This window comes from Protopterus annectens, chromosome 2.part1 (genome assembly GCF_019279795.1).
Source record: "Protopterus annectens isolate FY-2018-M chromosome 2.part1, PAN1.0, whole genome shotgun sequence".
NCBI classification, from domain to species: Eukaryota; Metazoa; Chordata; order Ceratodontiformes; family Protopteridae; genus Protopterus; species Protopterus annectens.
In genome coordinates this window covers 1,073,111,705-1,073,132,049 of record NC_056729.1, presented here as the reverse complement: position 1 = coordinate 1,073,132,049, position 20,345 = coordinate 1,073,111,705, and positions in this window count along the sequence as shown.

Below are 20,345 nucleotides of genomic sequence, written 5' to 3'. Positions count from 1 at the left end.
TATAAAGAGTACGAAAGATGCCTGGCTTTCAGAATGTATAATAAAGGTTCTGTAGACCAACGTAGTCAAGGAGTTAGTTTCTCAAAGTGAAGAATTCATGTCACTGATAGGTGTACTTCTAGAGAATCTCCCTGTAGTGGCAAAATTCTGTAATTACAGGCAAGCCGCATGCAGCAGATGGTACTCATCATTGCTAAAACTGGTCTATGTGGAAAGACAGTAGGTGAGAGACATTGTACAGATGTGAAAACTGAGAGCAAGAAAAACACAGATGTCACGCCATACTGCTCATATACACACACATACATACACACACACACACACACACACACACACACACACACACACACACACACACACACACACACACACACAAAACAATAGAAGTACTTTTATCCCATTTTAAATATGATTTATTTCCTGTCTTCCAGTTTACAGTGTTGATTTAAATTCTGAGATGAAGTTGCTTTCCTTAACAAAGTTCAACAGAACATAAAAAAGTGTAGCTACTTCATCTTTTCGTAGATGCTGCATGCAATCTCATTTGTGTTGCCAGATATACAAAGAATTCCATTAGCAAACAATAATACCCAAGAAGGTGTGTGTTATTGCATAAATAAAATGGGTTTTAATTTGTAGTCTGAGGAATTGATTCTTCAAGGGTTTCTCAGTGCAGTGACAGTTTTAACACCTCTGCAGTGATGTGGGGGAGAGGACTTTCAATTCATTTTGAACTACAAAAGGAAACACTGAACAAACACCTGCAATTTAGTTACTTTTCTGGCTGTAACTGGATAACTTCTAAGTATAGCGTAAAATAAGGTCTGAGCCAAACATAAATGAGGGGGATTAGAGACAGGAAAGAAGCAGTCCTTTTACAGAAGGTAAAGAAAATAACAGCCCCTAAGGCAAGACAATGTGCCCAACACTTTAGTCATAGATGACTTTATAGTCAGGCACACTGATGTCTCACTCACCAGACTGAACAAGGAGAAAATTACAGTCAGCTGCCTGTCGGGTGCCAGGATCTGCCACATAACACATGCACTCTAGTCACTCCACAACAAGTACAAATATGACTCTGTCATTGTTCATGCTGGAGTGAATGACTTGAGATGTACCTCCCTGGACTACATGAAAAGAGATATGGAAGAGCTCTTGGATCATGTGATCCAAGCAGGTATGACCCTAGCCCTGAGTAGCATCCTGCCTTCGCCAAGAATGATACCACAGTATATGGACAAAATAATTGACTTCAACAATTGGCTAAGCTTCTGGTGTCATTCAAAGGGAATCCAGTATTTGTCTGCCTGGGAAGACATGATCGACAAACCACGGTGCTTTGCCAGAGATGGTCTGCACCTGTCACCCCTGGGATTCAGGTTACTGGCTAAAGCTCTTGCCACCCCTATAGTGCCTTTTTTAGGCAATGTTCAAAAGATAAAACCACCACTGTAACAAACAGAAGCAGGAAAAATCTGAAGGTAATGCTACTCAATGCTAGAAATCTAAACCTCAAAATGCACTCTCTCGAGGCACTCCTAAAAATGGAGAACATCAATATCTGTGCAGTAACTGAGACCTGGTTCAAGGCTCCAGAGAGCACCCCTGCAATGCCAGGCTACAATTCTTACCACACTTTTCGGCCACAAAAACAGGACCGAAACACTAAAGGTGGAGGAGTATCCATATTCACCAAGGATATTCACACCTCCAGGCTAGTTGCCCAACACAATGCATCTGAAATTCTTCAGGTGGAACTAACACTAGGTAAGACTGCAATCCAAATTGTAGCTTGCTACAGATCCCCATCCATGCCCCAAGATTCTCACTACAGCTTTCTAAACATACTGGAAAATATTAAGATACAACCAAACACCCTATTACTGGGTGATTTCAACTACCCTGCCATTAATTGGGAAAACTACTCAGGTACCAACTCCTTTTCCCAACAGTTCCTGGAATTCATAAATTCCAATGCCCTGGATCAACTAATCCATGGTACCACCAGGGGCTCCAATATCCTAGACCAGGTCATTACCAACATGGGAGATAGATGCTCCACACCAGTGGTCACCCTCTCATTGGTCAGGTCTGACCATAAGCAAATTACCCTTGACATCCACATCCCACCCCCACCCCCTAGTAAGGAAACCTCCTTAAAAAACTTCTCCAAAGCCAACTTCAAGCTACTGAAGTCAGAAGTGACAAACTTCACAACACCCATGCAGACGGGATCTGGAAGTTCGACTGCAGAATCCTACACTAAGGCACTGTACGAGCACACTCACTCATGCATGAATCATGCCATCCCAAATAGAACCAAGATGCTCTTCTCCAAAAAAATGAAGCCAATCTGGTGGTCCCCTGCTATAAACAAACTATACAACAGAAGGAAGAAACTGTTGCATAAAAGAAGAAAATCCCAGGATGCAAAAAACTCCCTCACCAGCCTCAGTAAAAAACTGAGATCCCTCATAAAATCCTCAAAAGCTAGTTACGAAAATAAAATTGCCAAAGATTCCAAAGACAACCACAAGGCATTCTATGGTTATGTCAAGAATCTAAATGGCAATGCTCAGATCTGCTCTGAGTTACAACAGAATGGCATTAAATATACTAATCCCAAGGATATTGCCAATATCCTGGCAGATCGATTTAGTGCCAACTTCACCCCACTCTCACCTTCTAAAGGGCCCATCTCAATATCAAAAGACTGCCAAATTCCGATAATCATGGCCACACAGGTAGAAACTGCACTCTCCAAAGTTAAGAATACAGCATCCATGGGACCAGATGACATCACAGGCTGCGTACTACATGAACTACAAAATGAAGTGGCACCTCACCTAAGTGTGATGTTTAATTTATTTATTTTATTTTATTTTACATTTGTTGACCGGGCTAGTCCAACTGGATACATGTCCATTTTCAGTAGAGGCCCGGGGAGAAAAGCTCCAAGCATAAGAATAACAATATAACAAAAAGCAAACAAGTGAAATAAAGTAATAAAGCAACAGTACCATAGTAACATAGGTAAAATGAGAAAAGGAAATGGGACTAACAAACAGTAACTACAAAACATTTAGGCAAAAGCCTAAATGCCTCACCTCAGGCTTTGTGCCCACTGAGTGGCGCACAGCTACAGTTATCCCACTCCACAAGGGAGGATCCACCTTGGATCCAGGGAACTACCGTCCCATCAGTCTGACAAGCCTGATTTGCAAGGGCATGTAATTCATTATCATAGAACTTATAAACAAAGACATTGGCAACCTTCAAACACTAGACCCCACCCAGTTTGGGTTTGTGAAGGGCCAATCTTGTCTCCTGAATCTGACTGACTTCTCGAATCAGTCTCCAGAGTTGTGGATGAGGGTAAGGCAGTCCACATAGCCTATCTGGACCTCACCAAGGCCTTTGACACCATCCCCCACTCTGGAATCATAGATAAACTTACTAAGCTGGGCATAAATCCCTACGTCACTCAATGGGTTACTAACTGGCTTACTGACAGAACCCAGACAGTAAAAGTAGCTGACTCCAAATCCAGCTCCAGACAAGTGACAAGTGGAGTACCTCAGGGTTCAGTCCTGGGACCACTCTTGTTTGGCACCTACTTCTCTAAAGTACAGGCCAACACTAAGGGACTCTGGCTAACCAAGTTTGCAGATGACTGCAAACTGGGAGCCATTATTGAATCCCCAAATGATGTGGATATTCTACAAAAGGGCCTTACAGAAACAGATGCCTGGTGCCAGAGCCATGGGCTCAAGCTTAATGCCAAGAAATGTATAGTTATCCCCTTTGGAAAAAACATGTACCCATGAATTACCACATAGGTGGCAGGACACTAAACATCGAAAGTGTGATGAGAGACTTAGGGACACAGGTGGACAGTGGTCTCACTTTCGATAACCACATTGCCACAACAGTCAGGAAATCCTTCTATGTGGCACACCTCATCACTAAGGGCTTTTCATCCAGAAAAAAGGAGGTCATTGTCCCACTGTACTCATCCCTCATTAGACCCATTATAGAGTATAATGCCCCGTTTGGTATGTACCTCACAAGACATCTGCAACAGCTTGAAAGGCCACAGAAATACCACACTAAAAGAATCACAGGCCTAAAGCAGATGCCATATACTGACCGTCTAAAAAAACTCCAGCTATACTCCGTGGCATATTGTCTACTCAGAGGCGATCTCTGCTTAACATACAAGGCCATGTCAAACCCTGAGCTATTGGACATGCTCCACTTAAAGAAATCCCAATCCCTCAGAGCCACATGCTCCAGGGATCTAAACCTTATCATCACAGTGAACAAAACATGCTGGAGGGATAGGTTCCTGACCCAGAGACTCCCCATACTCTGGAATAGATTGCCCATACATATCAAGCAGAGCGCCTCTTTGGCCCTCTTCAAAAGGAACCTTGATGATTGGTTGGGAGATAGGAAATTCACCCCGGGGATCATGTCAGTCGCCTTGCTAGACAGGGTCCTGGAGAAGTAAATATTGTGGGAAGAAATATCCAGGGAATTGTTATGGCTAGGCTTGCATAGGCCCTAGGGCCGATAGCCTAGTACCAACCTATGAACCTATGAACCCTCCCAAATCCCATTATATATCAATGGCATGGGAATTGAAAGTTACTTCCTTATGTCTGGCATGAGTCATACAAAGTATTATGGGAAAGAGAAAGGGTTGAGGGAGTACAAAATCACATTGATACATCAAGCCCCATTCGTAGCCATATTATGGAAAACAGGCTAAAATTACAAATAAAGCACTTAGAGTGATTTTTGAGGTGTTAAAATAGTTCAGAAAACAAAGATGGAGTGAAAAACATTTTTTTTTAGTTCTAGGGTGTTTTCCTTTAAGTACTTGATTAGTGAACATACCCTCAAATGTGTTAGTTGAAACAAATAAAATAGAATACAAAGCATTGCAGCCCCCTTACAGTCAATAATTTCATAGCATAGGATAGTTCTGCTTTAAATAATGAAAATCAGTGACCTTTAAACTCCTTCAGTAATGGCAGACATTAAGACTTCAAGACATCACATGCTGATGCACTGCCTATGCAGCCAGCGCTGTGTCTATCCCTCTCACGCATACATACACACACACTCTGAGGACTAAAGTCTTGTCATACTCACCAGTTTTGTTGTACTTTTGAGGCTGCAGATGGACTGCCATTTACAGTTACTGCTGTCTCTGTCATTCACTCTGTCTGTCTCGCACACATATGCAGATGCATATACAAACAACAAATGCAGGAACACACACACACACACACACACACACACACACACACACACACACACACACACACACACACTAGATTTTTTTTTAAATTTTACTTGACTTTTTATTTTCATTTTACACTCATTAAACAGCAAAGCACTGCTTAGAGTGTGTAAAAAATAGCAGCTGTTTGTTTTTTTGCTGTCCGAACTACATGGCAACCTAATTTGCTGCTGTGAAGTGGTAGACTTGTTTTTCAACAGATATTACCTTTACATTAACACCCTGCTGGAGAATGAGACTTGTTTTTCAACAGATATTACCTTTACATTAACACCCTGCTGGAGAATGTTCATTCTCTAATCAAGATGGTGACAAACAGGTTGCCCATTCTCTAAAGCTCAGTATTAGTACAGTACCATCAGTATGGTAAGTTGCTGTGAAGCTGCCAGACTACTGCAATATGCTGATGCAGCCATTACTCTTTTTGATACTATATTACCTCTAGTTATTACAAACCTACAAAAGAAATTAATCGCTTTACAGTCATAACTTGCAGCTGCAGCACTGCACCCTACTGATGCAAAGACAAAGGCTATGTTTTTTCTAATGTCATTCTGCAAATGATCAGTTACCTAGCTCAATTTTCAATGGTTCAAGAATTCAGACTCTTATTAAACTGCAGTGTGTTGTTTATTGATAACCAGCTTAAGCTTCAACTCCATATAAATCCCAGGTTAATCAAAACTAGCAAGATCTAGGGCATTTTTTTGCAGTCAAAACATTACTTCTTCCCAGTGAAAGAAAGATAATTGCAGCAGTAAACTTAATTAATTTGTTGTTTTACTCTATGTACTTTTTGTTCATTTAAAGAAATTCATTAGACCTGTTTGAGATGATTTCCCACTGTAAATAAACATTGCTGCAGATTCAATAAACCCTACACAAGCCGTTAAAAGCATGCGCTTGTTGTGGCATAACGAACACATGACAGAGCACTGTTTTGTATTCACTTGCAGCTCTACATGGTGTGTAGAGCTGCGCAAATATGGTAAACACCACGGCATGCTAATTACAGCATAAACAGCTGAAATGTATGCTAATCAACCAGTCCAATATGGAGGAGTTATTCGACAAGCTATAGAGCAACCATATAGACTCAGTACTGGTTTTCCCTGTGAATTCCAAAACCTATTTGAATACAACCACAGAAAGGATTCTACACAGAAAGAATGTTAGGGGCTGCTGTTGCTTTGAGTCATGTGTGCATGCAACAGGTTGAAGTCTGTGCTGCTGCTAATAGACCAACGCCAAGAAGAAGAGTTTTCAGACCCCATTTAACTTATCACAATCTGCATGAGGTGGAAATTGTAGAGCACTACAGGGTTGATGGAGACACTACAGGAACTCTGAAACTTCTGTCGTTTTCAACTCAGACCAAGGGCAAACAGAGTGGAACCAATACCGATGGAGACAAAGGTATGTGTAGCACTTAGAATTTTAGCTACAGGAACCTTTCAGAGCCCAAAAAAGGACATGTTGGGGGTGTCACAGCCATCAGCATCCAGAATCCTCCATCAATTCCTGAATGCTATGCTACAACATGCCAGTGGCCACATATATTTTCCTCATACACCTGAGGACAGGACCACAAATATGTAGTTCTACCCTGTAGCACACTACTGTGAAGAAGTGTACACATATAGAAATCAAAGCACTAACCGGGAGCAGGGAAGGGTCTTTATAAAAGAAAGGGCTTCCAGTATATTAACTGCCAAGTTGTGAGTAATACTAAGGGAATCATCTTGAATTTGTGTCTGGCAACCCAGGCAATTACCACGACTTACATATCTGGCACAACCCCTAACTGTATATTTTGTTCACTGGGGTGATATCCTACAGGGTCATTTACTGGGGCATGCAGGTTATGCACTGAAACTGTGGCATATGATACCCATCATGCACACACACCCACTGAAGGATGCCATAATGAGGCATATACTGAAACCAGAAATATTATAGACCATGTGTTTGGGCTGCTAAATTGTGGATCCGGTGCCCAGACATATCTGGGGGAGCCCTGCAGTACAGTCCATGTACATGTATTGAAATATTCACTGTCTGTGGCAGGCCTCACAACATCTTCCTGCAAAAACACCTTCAGCAGGATCAAAAGGGGAAGAGGCATATATTCCACCACCACCACTGGCAAGTTCAGCACAGCCACGTGCAGGTGAGGAGTCAGAGGGAGACCTAGAAGCTGCTGTGGGTGCAGGCAGATGTAGGTGTGCTCAATATGCCCTCACACTGGCCAAGAGGCAATGCATAGCACAATCACTCACCACCTAAGAGGCTAAAATATTTATTTTACACACATACATAAAGTATTTTTTTCTAAACACCTTTACTGAATTATCCCTTGTGACACAGGCAAATTTACATTTATATAAAAGTAATCAAACTGTATTAACAAGTTCACGTTTTTGCTATATATCATATAACCTAAGCAACATTACATAAATTATTCAATGCATGCCTTTTTTAAACAAGAAGCATCTTTATTAAACAATCACTTATAACAAAGCAATCGTTGATTTATATAAATGAAAATAAACAGCACTGGCACAATCCTGGTTGCAAGCATTTTACATCACAAACCATACTGACACACTCCCAGTTGCAAACATTATTCATCACTTATAATCAACCCAATAATTTTCAGTCAAACATTACATAACTCATTTAAATCCTACCTTCTTTAAAACATAATTTCTTTCTGAGCTCCATTTGTGCCTGACGGAGAGTACTTCTTAAACAATCTGAATTACAGAGCTACATAAGTGTATTTTCCACACATTATATAATTGTTCAGTGTTTCTAATCAGCACTGCACTGGTTGAATTTATTTGCTTATCAGTACTGTATTTTTTTTATTTATTTGTTTAACAGTTCTGCACTAGTTTACTGCACTGTTACTGCACTTTTATTTATTTGTTTGACTGAATTATTTACTTTTCTGTGTCTCCATTTATACAATTGCTGATCTGTGGTTGAATTTTTGTATAGTTTGTGTCTTTTGCTGTTGCCTACCCCTACTAGGAGTTTGTGGTGCACTCAGTCCAGAGAGGTAAAACTCATCAAACAGCTTCTGTGTTATCTCTTTTTTTTTTTCAAAAAAAAAAAAAAAAAAACTAAAACAAAAACAAAACAAAAAAGCACTTTATTCAGCTCTTTTTACTGTATTTGTGTTTCGTCCTCCTGCTCCATTACTTCATCTTGCTTTTTCTGCTACTTGCTGCAGCTTGTTCTCTAAAGTGTTCAATTGCATATTTTCTGTTGCATTTGTTACTCTTGTTTATAGCCTGTTTACATTGTGCTATTTTAAGCCTTTAGTTTCGGTTTAAGTACTTGGGCTTTAGGCTAACCCCTTAGCTATCCCTGGCCTTCTCTCTCAGATTCTGAAAAAAATATGGATGGACAATTTCCTACAGTTTCTCCTGCCAGTCTGGTTGATATGGACATCCTGAGACTGTGTAGCAACTGCCTTATGTACACAACCACCTACTACTACCACCTAGGAACATAATTTGTGAGATTACATTATGAACCTAGAGTCCAAGCTCTCTCCCTCACAAGCCAGTATATCTGGCACTAAGAAGGTTGTCAGCACAATCACTACACCTTAAACACCACCCACATCTACACAATGCACATCCACATATGTGGAGGTCCTCAACAAAAACATACCCAAACAAAAGGAGACCTCTGAGGCCCTCCACACCACATACCATGCATAGTTCACACAGCTGAGTCTCACAACCACTAAGGCTTAACCATAAACCCAAGTCATAGTTGACTCCATTGTGAGACACACAGATGTTCATAGGTTCATAGGTTCATACTAGGCTATCTGCCCTAAGGCATTTATAAGCCTAGCCAGAGTGTGTTTGGCTTTCGCCACCCATTTTAAATTAATTTTGCTATGCCCTTTTTTGAGGTTAGTATACTGTGCCTCTGTCCAACAGTGACACAGAAGTGATACCTGGGGTAAACCTACGATCTCCCATCCACTCATCAAGATTCCTCTTGAAGAGAGTCAATGAGGGACTCTGCCTAACCTGGACTGGGATTTTATTCCAGAGTGAAGGGAGCCTCTGGGTTATGAATCTGTCCCTCCAGCATGTCCTATTTATTTCAGTGCTGAGGTTCAAGTCTTTCGAGCACGTAGCTCGATGGGATTTGGATTTTCTGAGGTGCAGCATGTTCATTAATTCCGGGTTGGACATGGCTTTATACGTCAGGCACAGATCGCCTCTGAGCAGGCGGTATGCCACTGAGTAGAGCTGGAGTTTCTTTAACCGGGCAGCATATGGCATCTGTTTGAGCCCTTTGATCCTCTTGGTGAGGTACTTTTGGGGTCTTTCCAGTTGCTGCAGGTGTCTGGTAAGATACATCTCAAAAGGGGCATTGTACTCAATTATGGGCCTGATGAGAGATGAGTAATGAGGCACGATGACCTCCCCTGATCTAGATGTGAATCCCTTCATGATTAGGTGGGCTATATAAAATGTTTTTCTAACCACTTTGGCCACGTGGTTGTCAAATGAGAGATTGCTATCAACTTGGGCCCCCAGGTCCCTAATTACTTCTTCTGTACTTAATGGATTACCACCTATGTGGTAATTTGTGGACACTTTGTTTTTGCCAAAAGGGATGACTATACACTTTTTGGAATTTAGCTTGAGGCCATGGCTCTGGCACCAGTTGTCTGTTTCTATGAGGCCCTTTTGGAGGATGCTTGTGTCAGCTGGAGAGTTGATTATGGCGCCCAGTTTGCAGTCATCTGCGAACTTGGTCAGCCACAGTCCTTCCGTGTTGGCCTGTACCTCCGAGAAATATATACCGAACAAGAGAGGTCCCAGGACTGAGCCTTGTGGGATGCCACTTGTAACTGGTTTGGAGTCTGACATGGCTCCAGCAATTCTAACCATGTGGTTTCTGTCCTTGAGCCAGTTTGCAACCCATGTGGATCTCACCAGGCTGGATAAGGAGAAAGTCATGGTTAGTTGTCTGTCAGGGGCCAGAATTTGCCATATCACACACACACACACACACACACACACACACACACACACACACACACACACACACACACACACACACACACACACACACACATGCACACACAATCAAGTCTGTCAACAACAGGTACTGTTATAACTCTGTCATAATCCATGTTGTGAATGCCTTAAGACATACCTCCCTGGACTATATGACGAGAGACATGATTGAACTCACTGAATATGTGTCCCAAGCGGGTATGTCCCTACCCTTAAGCAGCATTCTACCGTCACCCAGAATGATGCCTGAATACAAACAGAAAATGACTGACTTTAACAATTGGCTTAGTTTCTAGTGTCATTCCAGAGGGATTCAGTATCTGACAGCCTGGGAAGAGATGATCGACAGACTACGATGCTTTGCCAGAAATGGCCTGCGTCTGTCTCTCCTGGGCTTGAGGATTCTGGCAAAGGCTCTTGCCTCCCCTGTAGTGCCTTTTTTTTAGGAAAAGTGATGAGGTTGCTAAATGCTAGCAGTCTAAACATGAAACTGCACTCATTGCAAGCATTCCTAACCCTTGAAAATGCTGACATCTGTACAGTAACAGAAACCTATTTCAAAGCTTCGGAGAGCACCCCAGCCTTACCTGGTTACTCATACTATCATACATTCAGACCCCAGACTGTGGGTAGTAAAGCCAAAACAGGTGGAGTTTCAATATATATTAAAGACATACATACCTCCAGGCTGGTCAAATGGTATGACACACAGGAGACAGTCCAGGTGCAGTTAGCTATTGAAAAGACCCCTGTACAAATCATAACTAGCTATCGGCCCCCAAATCTGACCCAAGATGCCCAAACCACCTATCTAGACCTCTTTGAATCTATCAAGATTCAACCCTTTACCCTGATCCTGGGTGACTTTAACTACCCAAACATAGACTGGAAGAACTACTCTTGCTAGAGCAAAAAGGCACAGGGATTCCTCTATTTTGAAAATGCAAATGCTTTGGAACAGCTAGTTGATACCCCCACAAGAGGTGATAATATCTTGGACTTGGTATTAAACAACATGAGTAACCACTGCAGTATCCCTGCAGTATCATCCACCCTTATATGATCTGACCATAAAGCAGTCACATTCAAAGTCACCATCTCCCTCAACCCCCCTCTAGCAAGGGTCAATCAAAAAACGTCTCCAAAGCTGATTACAGCCTCCTGAAAGATGGTATATACAGCTTCACAGCCCCCTCTCCCTCTCTAGAAACTGGCACCAGTATCCAAAACTATACCAAATTATTATATGTATATATATATATATATATATATATATATATATATATATATATATATATATATATATATATATATATATATATATATATATATATATATATATATATATATATATATATATATATATATATATATATACAGAGAGAGAGAGAGAGAGATGCATGGAATCAGGAATACCTGACATGACAAAATCATCCTGCACAAGGATGAGTAAACTCATCTGGTGGACATCTGCAATAAATAAACTCTACAACAAAAGAAAAAATTGCTGTATAGGACCAAGAAGGAGCAGGTGCCCAACTGGAAGCAATGTCTCCTTGGCCTAAACAAGCAAATAAGAGCACTAGTGAAATACTACAAAGCAAACTTTGAGTCCAAATTGGTCACATCTACTAGAGACAATCATAAGGACATCTTCATATATGTCTGTTATCTCAAAGGTAGCATCCTGATCTGTTCAGAACTGGTGGTCAAGGACACCACATATACAAATGCCATAGATATAGCAAACTTGCTGGCTGACAAATTCAGTGAACTTTTCACCCCTCTGTCCCCCTATTAGTAAATCAGGACATCCCAGTACCTGCCCCGTTCCCATTATATCTAGGGATCAGGTCATCACTGCTCTCTCAAAGGCAAAAATTACAGCCTCCATGGGACCTGATAACATCCCAGGCTGCATCCTACATGAACTCAGGCAGGAACTTGCAGCACCATTAGGCACCATATTCAACCAAAGACTTTGGACCAGTTTTGTCCCAGCTGAGTGGAGGACAGCCACTGTCATCCTTTTACACAAAGGTGGAGCATCCACTGATCTGGAAAATTATAGACCGATCAGCCTAACTAGCCTGACCTTCAAGGCCATAGAATGGATTATCATGGACCTCATTAACAAGGACATTGGCAACTCCAAACACCCGATCCCACACAGTCTGGTTTTGTCAAGGGGAGGTCATGTCTGTTAAATTTAGTCGACTTTTTTGAGACAGTCACCAAAGCCATGGATGAGGGGAAGACAGTGCACATCGCCTACCTTGACCTGGCCAAAGCCTTCGACAGTATTCCCCACTCGGGCATAATAGACAAACTCTCTCAACTACACATCAATCCATATGTTACCAGATGGGTAGCAAAGAGGCTCACTGATAGAACCCACCTAGTCAAAATAGGGGAAGCCACCTCACGCAGTAGACCCATATTGAGTGGCATATCCCAGGGTTCGGTCTTGGAGCGTCTGTTATTTGGGATATACTTTTCTGAGGTACAGGCCAAAACCGGTGGGATATGGCTGACTAAGTTTGCAGATGACTGCAAGATGGGAGCTGCCATCAATTCCCCTAGTGACATGGACATTTTCCAAGAGAGTCTCACCCAAACAAATGACTGGTGCTAGAAACATGGCCTCAAGCTCAATACAATAAATGGTTCATCAACCCCTTTGGGGAGAGAGATGTCCCCACAAATTATCACATTAATAATAACATTCTAATCATGCAGTCAGTCGTGAGGGATTTGTGCACCCAGACTGATAGCAGCCTGACTTTTGACCACCATATTGCTTCCATTGTACAGAAAGCTTTTTATGTGGCCCACCTCATAGATATCTCATCCAGGGAAAAGGAGGTCATATCATCCCTGTATTCTTCCTTTATAAGGCCCATCATTGAGTACAGCACCTCATTCGGCATGTACCTCGCAAAGCACATGCAGCAGCTGGAGAGACCACGGAGGTTCCTCACCAGGAGATTCCAGGGCTTCAAACATCTACCATACACAGATAGGCTAAAAGCCCTGTCCCACTACTCTGTTTCATACAGACTCTTCAAAGGTGACCTCTGTCTGGCATACAAGTTGATCGCCTTGATGGGACTGCTGCATATCCACAAGTCAAGCTCCACTTGAGTAACCCACACATGCAGCCTCAGCCTGGTCTGTGACATCAACAGGACTTGCTGATGGACAGATTTGTGTCCCACAGACTCCCCCATCTATGGAATAGACTCCCTCTCTATGTCAACCAGTGTACCTCTTTACCCCTTTTTAAGCTCAAGTCTGGATAACTGGATGGCAAATAGAAACTATATCGCTGGGATACCACCTGTGTCCCTGCTGGACAGGGGCATCGGGTCCTTCCTGATTTGTCTATGCATGGGCTAAACTCTTGGCTAGGCATATAAGGGCCTCAGGGCCCATAGCCTAGTAACTTCCTATGATCCTATGGTCATTCCTCCCCTCTATGTATTGTTCCCACAATTCCCATTTAATCCTATGTAATCTGTTCCTACTCTTTTCTAAAGATCTCAGTTCCAGTTGTTTTATCTCCGTTATTATGCTCACTACTTCTAGTATAGCTGGCTTAGATTTTGATTTCCATTTTCTAGTAATTCCTTTTTTGGCAGCCACCATAATTAGATACAGCAAGGCCTTATGATGTCTAGGCAGTTTTGAATCTGTATCGTAGCTCAGAACAATAATCTCCCTTGTCACACCAATCTACCCATCCAGCATTTCTAACAGTGCATCCCACAGAGAATCCTTAAAGTCTACCAACTTACCACACTCCCAGAAAATATGTTCCCAATTATCTCTTTCTTCTCCATCATACCGCCAACATTTGCTGTCTACCTGAGGAAAACTTCTTTGGAGTCTACTTGGGGTATAAACATATCTATGTAAGCATTTCCAAGCACAAATTCTAAATATTCTAGATTTTGTTGCATATTTGGAAGAGATACAAATATCATTCCATTGTTTCTTTGTGAATTGCTTATCCAATCTCTCTTCCCAATCCCTTCTAACCTCCTCTGATTGATCCTTATTATAGTTACCGTGCAATATTTTAGATGCTGTACTAATTATTCCTTTTTTAATGACAGCTTCTGTTATAGATTCTACTAAAACTCTGTCAGTGCTGATCTTTCCGTTAGGACCCATCTATTTCTTTCTCTTTGCTTATACTCTATCAGTCCTTGATAGGGAAGGCAATCTCTAACCTGCAGTCCAAATAAATTATTTGCATCATCCCATTCTATCATCTTTCCTTCTCGTGTTACTTGTTCACAATACCTTTGTTCCTTTGCCACTTGTCTCCAATAAATTCCATCTCCCTCTTGTCTGTTGTCTGTATCCCTAATTGCAGTCATCCCTATGGGCAGAATCTCCTTTCTCCATTCCCATGTTGGCTTAGTTCTTAAGATACTTTCTTCTGCTTTATAGATATAATATTCTGTATGATTATTGTTATTCTCCTTAAAGGCCTGCATCCAAAATCCCAGTCTCTTCTTGTTTCTTGAGCTTGCCCCCTGTTTCATCATCCTTCCTTTCCACTTTGAATTATAGTTTTGTGCTTGTACTATGTATAGGAGCCTTAATTGTGTAGCTCTCAAATACCCATTCAAATTGGGCAATCCCAATCTTCCCTGTTTTACTGAAAGAATCAGCTTATCCCTATTGACTCTTGCTGTCTTCCCCTCCCAGATAAAGTCATTCAGCTCTTCATTAATTGCTATCCACAACCTCTCCTCTGGGTAATAAAACCTGACCTGTGTATAAGTCAAATGGGACTAAAATCAATTAACTGCATGTATCCTACTATCCATATCCATATAACAAATCTTCCATTTTCTCAGTTTTTGTATTATCTTTTGTTTAGCCTGTTCCCCACATATTCTTAGTTGCCACACCAGAATAATTTTTAATCCATACTCCTAAATACTTAATTTTATCACGTCCCCATAAATATAGATATTGCTGAACTAATTCATATGTGGGTACATAATTTACTACTATTGCCTGCATATAGTAACAATGATGCCAGGCAACGCTTACAACTTTTACCTACCCATGTAATGGCTGTGTACACTTAGCATCAGACAGAGTCAGCCCTGAACTAACATTGTAGCAACTGCCAGATTTGTAAGATAAGTGTTGAACCAGGAATAGAACAAAACATTTATAATAATACAAATAAGTGGCATAGCCTAGAATACTGTTACTTGGTAACTTAAGTAAAAGGTAGTTGATTTTTATAGCAATAACTTCAAGATGTGACAGCAGTGACTTATGTGAATATTTGTGTCCTCTATCAAGTAATAGGCCTCAGGCATCAAAGATTCACACATTCATACCTCTCAAAAGTGGTGATGGTCACCAAATGTTCTAAGCTTGGCCTTATACCTTTGTACTGGGAAATTATTAAAGACAAAAGTTAGAAATGAATGGCACAAGTATCAGTTTCAGACTTCATATCCCTCAGAAAAATCTTAAAAATACTGATGCAAAAACTGTTTAATTCTATCAACTGTCTCTGACTTTGTAAGACCAAAATATTTAAAAGTCTCCCTATTGTTCAGCCTTTGTTCCACTTTTTTATGACTTCATCCACCTTTTTTGCTGTAAGAGTGTGGGAGGCATATACACATTACAAAACCTGTATTAAAGCAGTATAATTAGCAAAACAGCTACACACTCTGAGCATCAGACAAAAAGCTTATGTATCCCTGAATCCAAAAGACAGAAAGCAAAGTTATGGCACAGTTATCGTCAACTGCACAGGGTGTTGTCGGGGGGGGGGGGGGTAGAGGGAGCCTAGGTGGCACAATAGGTGAGTGTGTGTGTATGAGTAAAAAAGAGAAACAGACAGAATTCTGGATAAAGTACCAAATGGCCACTGAGACAGAATAAGCTTTAAGCCTCATGACTGGACCATATAACTGTTGTGTGCGTCTGTATGGGCACTCCAAGTGAAATTGGTGTGTGACTGTCTGAAAGAACACAGCCAAGCTCTGTGCTGGTTCTATGTCTTGGTATATCAGACAGGTGTGAGCTGTGTTTGCTAGAGGTGGCAGTTCATCATTGTTGTACCCTGCCATGAGAACTAACTCTGCCAGGAGTTGCATTGGCATGTCCATGCCCATGGCCAGATGCACTGCAGCTGTCTGAACATGACTGATGTCTGTTGGATGAGTAATTCTCATGACTATGCCCAGGACCATGACCCCATGGCCTGCCTCATCTGGATGTGGACACCTCAACCTTTGACAGAGTAGTGGAAGCAGTACAACTATGAGAGCATGATCAGGCATGGCCACATCTGCTAACAATAGATGATGTGGCTGACCTATGCCCAAATGGATGCCATCCCCTTCCCAGAAGATGTTCCATCACAGACATCTCCCATTCCAAAATGTCATTCATCCAATCCACTGAATCAGAAGCACTGTAGAGGTAGTCACACAAGTCAGCCTGTACCACATCTGCAACCCTAAGCATTTCCTCCAAGACCCAATTGGAACATGCCTGCACCTCCATGACAGTCCTAAACATGTGTCAAGTGGCACAGAAAGACACACTTGGATTAGGTGGAGAATGGACAGCAGGCCTCCTCTGAGCACCTTTAACAACCCTCCTGCATGGCACCTCACCCACAATTTGGCTATGACCACAGTCAACAGGTACTGAAGCCACAGTAACCACACTACCCTGATTGATTGTCTCACCCCCCCCCACCTGTCCAATATCTGAGGGCTCACTGGGATGGGTTGGCAAAGCCCTGCTGACTGTGTCTGATGGAATGCAGCAAAACATGAATGAGCCAGATACAAAAAAAGCAACAAACTAAACACTGTCGCAAATCCACTAGTCATCAGGATATATTATCCGATAAAAGGTTTATTCTGGTACCTCGATTTTTCGCCTTCTATGGAATAATTTAACATCAAATGTGCACCCTATTTACACATCCAGTGCTGGCAACTAATTCTGCAATTATTCAATTAAATGAATACAATTAGTAAATTTAACCTTTTGAACTTTTTAAAGAACACAATGAACAGAATCATTCACTAGCCTCCCCCTTCCCATAAAACTAACAATCATTTTAAATAGTTTTAATACAAATGTACACACATATTTTATAAATTAAAATTATAAATATATTTATCATTAGATTAAATGAGCATTTACAGAGATATGTTGCTGTCAATGTTCATACCTCTAGGGGAGAGTGTTCTAAAATTCAAAATCATTGTGCATTCTAAACAGTTGAGTTCATCTTTAAAACTGCCTCCAAATTTCAAGAAAGGCCATGCCAACACACTGAAAAACAAACTACTCTCTGAGCCCCCATGTGCAGATGCAAAATGGCAGCCTACAGGACTATTCATGTTACAATTTCTCACGTCCCCCAAGTGCTCCATGATTCTGACCTTAACCTTTCTCTTGGTTTGCCCAACATACCATTTGGTTTGCTGGCAACTGCATCCAATATTATACACAAAACCCTGGAAGTTACAATTGGAAGTCTCCCTGGCCCTGTATAACCTGACATTAGTCTTGCACCTGCTTAAGTTCTTAACCCTACTACAAACCAAACAATGACCACATGCGTGTGTGCCCACTCTGTGCCCTACCACAAGAAACACCATCCCCACTTAATATTTCCTTCACAGTACCCCTACTGTTTGGCATATACTTCTCAGAAGTACAGGCAAACACAGGAGGACTATGGCTAACCAACTTCGCCGATGACTGCAAACTGGGAGCCATAATTGACTTTCCGGCTGACATGGACATTCTCCAGGGCCTTACTGAGATGGACACCTGGTGTCAAAGTCATGGTCTCAAGCTAAATGCCAAAAAATATATAGTTATCCCGTTTGGGAAAAATAAAACACCCATGAATTACCACATAGGTGGCAGCCCCCTTAATACAGAAGAGGTAATAAGAGATCTGGGGACCCAGGTAGATAGTAATCTCTCCTTTGACAATCATATTGCCAAAGTAGTCAGGGAAACCTTCTATGTAGCCCATCTAATTACTAAAGGGTTTGCATCTAGAAATAAAGAGGTTATAGTCCCCCTCTACTCGTCACTCATCATACCCATTATAGAGTACAATGCCCCATTTGGGATGTACCGACACTTCCAACAGCTGGAAAGACCACAAAAGTACCTCACCAAGAGGATTACTGGCCTCAAACATATGTCCTATGCAGCCCGACTGGAAAAACTCCAGCTGTACTCAGTGGCATATCGCTTACTCAGAGGTGATCTCTGCCTGACTTACAAAGCCATGTCCAACTCAGAATTGATGGACATGCTCCACCTAAAGAAATCCAAGTCACTGCGAGCCACTCGATCTAGTGAGTTAAACCTTGCCACAACAATAAATAGAACATGCTGGAGGGATAGATTCCTGTCACAGAGACTCCCCATGCTTTGGAACAAAATTCCTAACTATATTAGGCAGAGCCCCTCACTAACACTCTTCAAGAGAAACCTTGACGAGTGGATGGGTAACAGAAAATACACCCCTGGGATCACTTCATTGGCTCTTCTTGACAGAGGCTCAGTCAATTAATCAATGGGGCGGCAAAAGATGACACACTCTGGCTAGGCTTATAAATGCCCTCAGGCAGATAGCCTACTACCTACCTATGAACCTATATTTAGTCATAAAAAACAGCCTCTCCTGTTCCTTATCCCCCCTCCTCTGAAACCCCTCCATATTCAAACTATTATCACGTCTCTTTCCTTTGTTCTCAGTGCTATTCCAAGCTGCCATCAGTGCTTTATGAGAGTACCCCCGTGAGCTTAATCTGTTATATACCTAATTCAAAAAATCTTTTTTAAGTCCATTTTCTGAAGTGTTCTGAGGATGTATCTATGGGGGAAATGAATGATAATTTCCAAAAAATCCTCAGCAGCCAAGCAATCTCCAAAACAGGGAAGAATGCACAAGAGTTACAGAAAAGGCCGGGGCAAATACAATCGGAAGTAAGAAGTGACTTTGTGTGGAACTCTGAGTCTGTTTTATTTTCTGAGAATGTTGTTGTTGTTGTCTTTCGGCTTTTCCCGGTTAGGGGTTGCCACAGCGGAACTCCGGTCCGCTAATGATTGGCAGTAGATTTTGATGAATGCTGAGTTGCCAGCTCAATGATCAACCTTCAACGAAGGCATGCCCATTTAGGCATGTCTTTTGAACGCCCACCCAACCGCGGGGAGGACATACAGACTCCAATGTTGAAAATACTAACTCATGGTCACTGTTTGTTAATGCAAGGGTTATTGAAATTAATATTTAATTGTGTTTCACATCTTGGGTGGGTGATAGGTTTGTTGAACATTAAACAATTTATCAGATTTGTTGCTCACATAGGACATGATAAACATTTTGTTGAAAGGTCTTAAGTTTGTTCCTACTAGACTGCCTTGTTTAGCAGATTTGATTTTAGACATAATGCATTTCTGTCATAAATTGTATTTAAACGTCTATTTTTTTAATTGTAGTAGGAGTGATGCAAATGATTATATTGCAAGTGGTGAAAGTGATAATGAATCTTTGCTGGACACCAGCTTGCATCAAACGGATTTGTTTTTTAAATTGATTGGAGAGCATGTTAGTGAAACGGAAACAAATTTAAATTAAATGGATGTCCTGCAACTGGTTTCTGCCGACTTGATGTTCCTGTTCTTTCTAGGAAAAGTGAATTTATGCCACCCAAATCATCTATGGCTACTATTTCATTTGAAAATGTTTTTTTCAAGAAGGTGGAAAAATAATTTGATGTTTGTCTTAATAGCACCAAAATGTATAATCTAGCTAAGACTGAATGGGCAAAATTACAAACTGCACATTCTCACTTGGATAAGTATGTTTTTAGGGAAGCAGATAAGGGGGGCAACTGGGTTATTAGGAGTACAAATGGTATCACAACATGGTTAAGCAACTA